Below are 7,527 nucleotides of genomic sequence, written 5' to 3'. Positions count from 1 at the left end.
CTCACCTGTAAAGGGTTAAGAAGCTAAAGGTAACCTCGCTGGCACCTGACCAAAATGACCAATGAGGAGACAAGATACTTTCAAAAGCTGGGAGGAGGGAGAGAAACAAAGGGTCTGTGTCTGTCTGTAGTCGTCTTGGCCAGGGACAGAACAGGAATGGAGTCTTAGAACTTTTAGTAAGTAATCTAGCTAGGTATGTGTTAGATTATGATTTCTTTAAATGGCTGAGAAAAGAATTGTGCTGAATAGAATAACTATTTCTGTCTGTGTATCTTAAGGTTTTGCCTAGAGGGGTTCTCTATGTTTTTGAATCTAATTACCCTGTAAGATATCTACCATCCTGATTTTACAGGGGGGATTTCTTTATTTCTATTTACTTCTATTTTTTATTAAAAGTCTTCTTGTAAAACACTGAATGCTTTTTCATTGTTCTCAGATCCAAGGGTTTGGGTCTGTGGTCACCTATGCAAATTGGTGAGGCTTTTTATCCAACATTTCCCAGGAAAGGGGGGGTGCAAGTGTTGGGAGGATTGTTCATTGTTCTTAAGATCCAAGGGTCTGGGTCTGTAGTCACCTAAGCAAATTGGTGAGGCTTTTTACCAAACCTTGTCCAGGAAGTGGGGTGCAAGGTTTTGGGAAGTATTTTGGGGGGAAGGACGCGTCCAAACAGCTCTTCCCCAGTAACCAGTATTAGTTTGGTGGTGGTAGCGGCCAGTCCAAGGTGTAATATTTTGTACCTTGGGGAAGTTTTGACCTAAGCTGGTAAAGATAAGCTTAGGAGGTTTTTCATGCAGGTCCCCACATCTGTACCCTAGAGTTCAGAGTGGGGGAGGAACCGTGACAGGGGAACATGAACATTTTGATTTTGGGGCTCATCTTTGCTCCCAGGTGGTGCAGATTTTAACTGGCTGACGTGTGCCCATCAGGAACTTCTCTAACACAGCAGTTACAACAACGTAAGCTGTTACAGTGAGAAAGTGACAGAGACAGGAAGTAGTGAGGAGGCACAAAGGGCTAGTAATTATAACTGCTGGGGTGGGAGCTGATTCACTGGATGTAGGCAGCATAGGCGAGGAGGGCTGTGAGATGCACTTTTTCCAAGGAGATTGAGAAAAACTAAAAGGCGGGAGGGAGGGGAAACAGGGCAAGAAAAGGGAACAGGGATGAAAAAAACTGAAAGCCAAAATAGTTTTGGTTTCTGAAAGTTGCCTCAATGCCTTTTTACACTTCCCTTGAAACATCCAGTGTATTGTGAGCAGCTCCGATCGTTGTTGATGTTTGTGGCGCTCTTCTGGGACACACCTATGGCATGGAGCCTTGGTGCTGCCTAGATTGCATGGCACCAGCCCCACTGCAGACTGTGGCAGGCGCACTTCCCACCCTGCTCCCATTGGCCTTAGTGTGTAGAAACTGCCCCTTATCTACTTCCCATCCCACTTCTGCAATGGCTGAGCACAGAACACTGCTTTGCTATCCCTTGTAACAGCCAATGACTAACTCCTCCACCAACTGGAGGTTTCTCTATCAATTCAGGGACAGATGAGGTCCAAGAACTGACAAAGAATCTCAAAGGACCTTGAACATGGCTGGGAAGGTGACCCCGACATTTACCAACAGGGAGAACGGCAGTGCCAGGAGAGCGTAGCAGCACAGCAGTGAGGCTCTGAAGATCCCAGGAGCTGGACACACTGTTGGGCCCTGAGTGCTCAGGCAGCCTACATAGCTACTACTGAGAGCAGAATGTCATATCACCCACATTAAAGTTTTGCTTTAAAAACTCCAGAGCAACCAAAGGAGGCCTTGTCCCCCTGCCAGTGTCTGAACAGGAGCCAGCACAGCTGGCCCCTCACTGCTTGCAGCCATAGTGTGTGATTCAGGGGAGGGGGTGAGTGTCTAGGATGCAATCTTCAAAGTCCATAACACATCCTGATTCAGGCACATCCCACTCCCACCCACAGCCTGCTGCACCTCTGAGATCACAAGCCATTTTCTGCTGTAATTCATTATGCGGAGGCAGAGGGCCCAGTCTGAGGCCTAACCCTTTGCCTTCATGCACAGCAGTAACAGCCAGGCACAGCTTCGTCCTGTTGTAATCAACCTCTCACTGAAGCGAGGAAACAGGATTCTGGTGAATTTGCCCCACTCCATCGCAGATGAAACAATATGTACTGCAGGGAACCTGGGAAAGGCCTTGGAGCTGTGGTTCCCTGATACTAAGGGCTAATGCAGAAAATGATTCACCTGTTGAGGCAGACAATCCATCAACAATCTCTCACACAGGATCCATCGCTCACCTAATTTATAGGTATCCTGGCCAGCAGCAATTGGCCTGAAAGCAGAGAGGATGTTTTCAAAGAAGGCGGCACACTGATCTCAGCCCTTCCTGTTTCTGTAGTAGATAAATTGTGTTTCATGCCATTTACTGTGTATGTATGTTTCAGATGCAACCTTAGAAACGAATGTCCTGTCTCCTCTGCGTAGACACTGAAGAGCCAATTGTTCTTGTTGAGAATAGAGTTATTAGTCCAGGTGTTCCAGACAAAATTCTCCTTTCCCCCTGCACTTTGCTCTGATTGGTTTTCTTCCCATCTGAGAGGTGCCTATATTTCAGCAGTGCTGTAGAGCAACAATTCTACGAGTCCATTTGGCTGGGAGGAGTCAAGGAAAGTAAAATAGGGAGCTCATTCAGATCACAGAAAGGCAGTGGAGTAGGTTTGGGGGTGAAGGTGGTATGGAGTTTGCCCAGTGCTTTGTGAGCTATTAATCAGCACATCTTGTCAATAATAACTGAGCTCCTAAAGAAGCATGCATTGCTGCACAGCTGGAAGGCCTCGCCCCCAGTCCCACTGAGTCACCTGCTCCCAGGGTGCTTGCATTGTTCTTGGACTCTCCTCTCATGCTCCTCATATTATTACAGAAGGGGGGTGTTAGTATTATAGAATCAGGGTTACCTGGAGGTGGTTTTAGCCGTAGAGTCTGGCATTTGACTGGGCCCTTACACAGAGAAGGGGATTAATGTGCAAAGTATACACCCTGCATTAGTCTCTCATGTTCATAAGCAAGGCAATCATGCCACCTCACTACGGGGATCCTCTAGGAAGTGCCGCCCCACAGATTTCCATTCTGATCTCTCCCCACAACAAACCAGCCCACTCCTTCTATCGCCTCACACCAGTCTCCCTGAACACCCTTCTCACCTGCCCCTTCCCCATTCTACTCCATCCCCCAAATCCCCTTACAACTTCACTAACTACAAGTGGGGCACGTCTGCCTCCCTGTTGGGCCCTACAATCCCCAGCTGAATGGATAGGGCTAAATTCTACAGTGCCCTTTGTCACATGAGATCTCATTGGCTTCAGCAGGGTAGCCCTGGGTGAGCCACTGCAGAATTCGGCCTGTGGAGGGAGGGGAGGGAGCACAAAATTACCTCTCCAAATCAGTCCAGACATTGAAAGCTTCTGTTGTAGATCAAGGGCTGGGCTGCGATTGGTGAAGATTCTGAATCAGGCTGTCATAAATATAAAGGGAAGGGTAAACCCCTTGGAAATCCCTCCTGGCCAGGGGAAAGCTCCTCTCACCTGTAAAGGGTTAAGAAGCTAAAGGTAACCTTGCTGGCACCTGACCAAAATGACCAATGAGGAGACAAGATACTTTCAAAAGCTGGGAGGAGGGAGAGAAACAAAGGGTCTGTGTGTCTGTCTATATTCTGTCTTTGCTGGGAATAGACCAGGAATGGAGTCTTAGAACTTATAGTAAGTAATCTAGCTAGGTAGGTGTTAGATTATGATCTCTTTAAATGGCTGAGAAAAGAACTGTGCTGAATAGAATAACTATTTCTGTCTGTGTATCTTTTTTGTAACTTAAGGTTTTGCCTAGAGGGGTTCTCTATGTTTTTGAATCTAATTACCCTGTAAGATATCTACCATCCTGATTTTACAGGGGGGATTTCTTTATTTCTATTTACTTCTATTTTTATTAAAAGTAGTCTTGTAAGAAAACTGAATGCTTTTTCATTGTTCTCAGATCCAAGGGTTTGGGTCTGTGGTCACCTATGCAAATTGATGAGGCTTTTTATCCAACATTTCCCAGGAAAGGGGGGGTGCAAGTGTTGGGAGGATTGTTCATTGTTCTTAAGATCCAAGGGTCTGGGTCTGTAGTCACCTAGGCAAATGGGTGAGGCTTTTTACCAAACCTTGTCCAGGAAGTAGGGTGCAAGGTTTTGGGAAGCATTTTGGGGGGAAAGACGCGTCCAAACAGCTCTTCCCCAGTAACCAGTATTAGTTTGGTGGTAGCGGCCAATCCAAGGACAAAGGGTGGAATATTTTGTACCTTGGGGAAGTTTTGATCTAAGCTGGTAAAGATAAGCTTAAGAGGTTTTTTCATGCAGGTCCCCACATCTGTACCCTAGAGTTCAGAGTGGGGGAGGAACCTTGACACAGGCCAATCCAGTCTGTTCTTAATACCCAGCCTTTGGACCTTGGCAGCAACCTTCACAAAAGGGTCTGCACGGTGAAAGTTGGTGGCTGTAACAATGAAGCAGCTGTGTGCACCTTTCACTGCTCTGTCCATCCTGGAGGCATCCCAGGAATCCAGCAGCACAGTCTCTGCTCTGGGGTGACGGGAAAGGACAGATTCCCTCAGAGAGGAGTGGACTTTGAATCCCCCCATCATGCAGCAAAGCAGTCACCATGCTTCTCCCCTCCTTGTTCTCTGCTCCAGTAATGGCCACCATTTGCATCAAGTTAGACAAGCACCTGCATGTCAGGAATGGTCTAGTTATTATGTAGTCCTGCCACAAGTGCAGGGAATTGGACTAAAAGTCCTCTCAAGGTCCCTTCCAGTCCTATCCTCCTATGATTCTATGATCATCTATAGTAAATAAAACTCACTGCACACAGAGCACTTCGCAGAAGTTTTCAGTTTCCATGGCTCTACATCCTTCCCCTTTTACCAGTCTGAGAGTTAATAATAATCAGCTATTGTGTATTGCTGCTGTGTATACTTAAAGCAGCTGCCACATTCTATCCCCAGAAGCGGCTGCATTTCAGTAGGCCCTATAGAGTCTTAGCTTTCTCACCAGGGTGCTGCAAAGCTCAATCTTTGTACTGTATTCTAAGAACCCCAGGGGCAAAATGCTACCATACTGAATTGCTTGGTCTCCTTGAAATTCTCCATGAGGGAGAATGAAAAAGATTATACGATATAAATCAGGTTGAGAAGGTGCCAAGAGGAAGTGATTCCAGCTCTGGCACTCATACTAGCTTGGGTTCATTGGTTGCTTAGTTTCTATTTTAATAGAGGAAAAATTAATAGACTAGAATGAAGGTTGCTGTGTGCATCACAGAGTGTATGTACCTTTCAGAGGCTCTCACCTTTCTTTCAGTTGTTATTGCATAAGAAAGCTACCGCTCACACGGATAAAGCTCCTGGTCCATTGCAATCAACCGTCTATGTTTGTAGTAGCGCTCGCCCTTTGGAAAAGTTTATTTATATTACGGTAGCACTTAGAAGCTCCAACTGAGATCAGCACCCCAAGCATTAGCAGAGCTTACCACCTACATAGACAGGATGGACAAAGACTGGAAGGGAAAGCTGAGGGACAGAACAGAGAGGTGAAGTGACTTGGCCAGTGTCACAGAGCAAGACAGTGACAGCGCCAGGAGTAGAACCGAGGGCTCCCAAATACTGTACCAATGCAGTGCCCTTTGGGGATCTGTAATCCCATGTGAAACGCTCCATGAAATAACAAACAAGAAACATCCGTGAGTTTTAAATTACTCTTGTACAAAAGACACCAACAGGCCCCGCAGAGGAGGGTTTCCATACTTAAAGAGTTTGTTTTCCCATCCCTTTCCTTCCAGGTCACTTCACTTGCTCGCAGACTTCACTTCCCCTTTCCTGAGGCACAAGAAGATCACAGTCCCCTCTGTGTTGCTCGGGGTTGCTATAGCGATCCCACCAGAGCAGGCTGTGCCTGAGTAGAGGCTGACAGGGGCTCAGCTTGTAACCTGAGAGAGAGAGAGAGAGCAAGCGCGAGCTGGCAGGTTGGAGATGCTTTGTATTGTGTTTCTGATTGAAAATGAGTCATTGGTTCTCAGGAGTACAGGTTGGAGATGCTTTGTATTGTGTTTCTGATTGAAAATGAGTCATTGGTTCTCAGGAGTACAGGTTGGAGATGCTTTGTATTGTGTTTCTGATTGAAAATGAGTCATTGGTTCTCAGGAGTACAGATTTCCTCCTGCCACCCACTCTCAAAAGCAGATATCAGACAAAAGAATTTCCAACAGGATTATCCACGGCTACATAAGGTTACTTAGGCTGTAGCCAAGGAGCTGGAGCTTTAAAAACAACATGTTGCTCTTCTGTATCCCCTGATCTGACAATACTTTAGAAAGAAAGGTAAAGATAAATATCCCTATTTTACAGATGGGGAAACTGAGGCACGGAGGTACAGTAATTTGCCCAAGGATACAGAGGTACAGTAACCAAGGAAAGTAACCAGCAGATCTGGGAACAGAATGCAGCCACTTGACTCCTAGGCTAATTCTCTCTGCACTGGTCTTTACCGCCTCCCTTCCGGTCAATTTAGTGCTGGTGAAAGGGGCCAAATTCACAGACTCTGAAGACCGAAATCCTCTGCCAATCTGCTGCCTTGCCTTTCTTGTCTTGTGAGGAAACCTGTAGGCCCAGACAGAGCTAGTGTAACCCACACCCCTCCTGGGTGTGGTGTTCTGCCCCATCTAGTGACACCAAGCCCACTCAGAGCAAGAGAGAGAAAATGAGGCTGCCCTACAACCTTAGCTAATAGGCAGTTGGCTTTTAGCTCATGCAGTAGAGGCTCACGCTTTAAGCTCCAGAGGTCCCTGGTTCGATCCTGCCTGCCGCCGACCAGGGTCTGTCAGCATTCCACTAGTACCTGAGCCAGGAAGAAGGCAATGCACAGAAAAAGGGAGACTAAACAGTTCTTCCCATGTAAAAAAGAAGTCATATGAGGTTGAGCAAAGCTCTGGAAAGATCTCGTCTGTCCTGCTCTCGACAGGGCAAGTGCACTTGAAGCACAGGACAAAGGAGAGGTGGAGTCATGGGACTGCAGTAATTGCATGGCTGATAGTGTCAGCTTCTGGTGCAGTCAAAAGGCAGTGGTTGGAGCGGGTTCTTCAGGGGAGTGATAATGTGAAAAAAACAGAGTTAAAGCAGGACAATCTCAGGAGTTTTAGAATTTTAATGTCTGGGGAGAAGCCGTTGCAGGCTGGCTCAGTTCAGCCAAAGCCACACCCACAGGCCTTGTCCCAGGACTGCTGCAAACACACCGCAGCATTTCAGCACTGTTTTAAGTCACTTCTGAGCCAGCTACAGGGGCTGCACTTCCCCTTCCCAACCCTGGAGGGCAGAGAAGATGATGCAGTCAGCACCAGGCTGTTGCTAGGAATTGCCCTGGGAAAGTGGTGGAGACATTGCAGGCTACCTTTCAAGGGGGATCCTGGCACCGCAGTGAGCAGTCCTGAGGCCCTGATTCCTCCAGGATGC

The sequence above is a fragment of the Lepidochelys olivacea genome, assembly GCF_965140295.1.
Source record: "Lepidochelys olivacea isolate rLepOli2 genome assembly, chromosome: 8".
NCBI lineage: Eukaryota > Metazoa > Chordata > Testudines > Cheloniidae > Lepidochelys > Lepidochelys olivacea.
Note: the sequence above shows the minus strand (reverse complement) of the source record.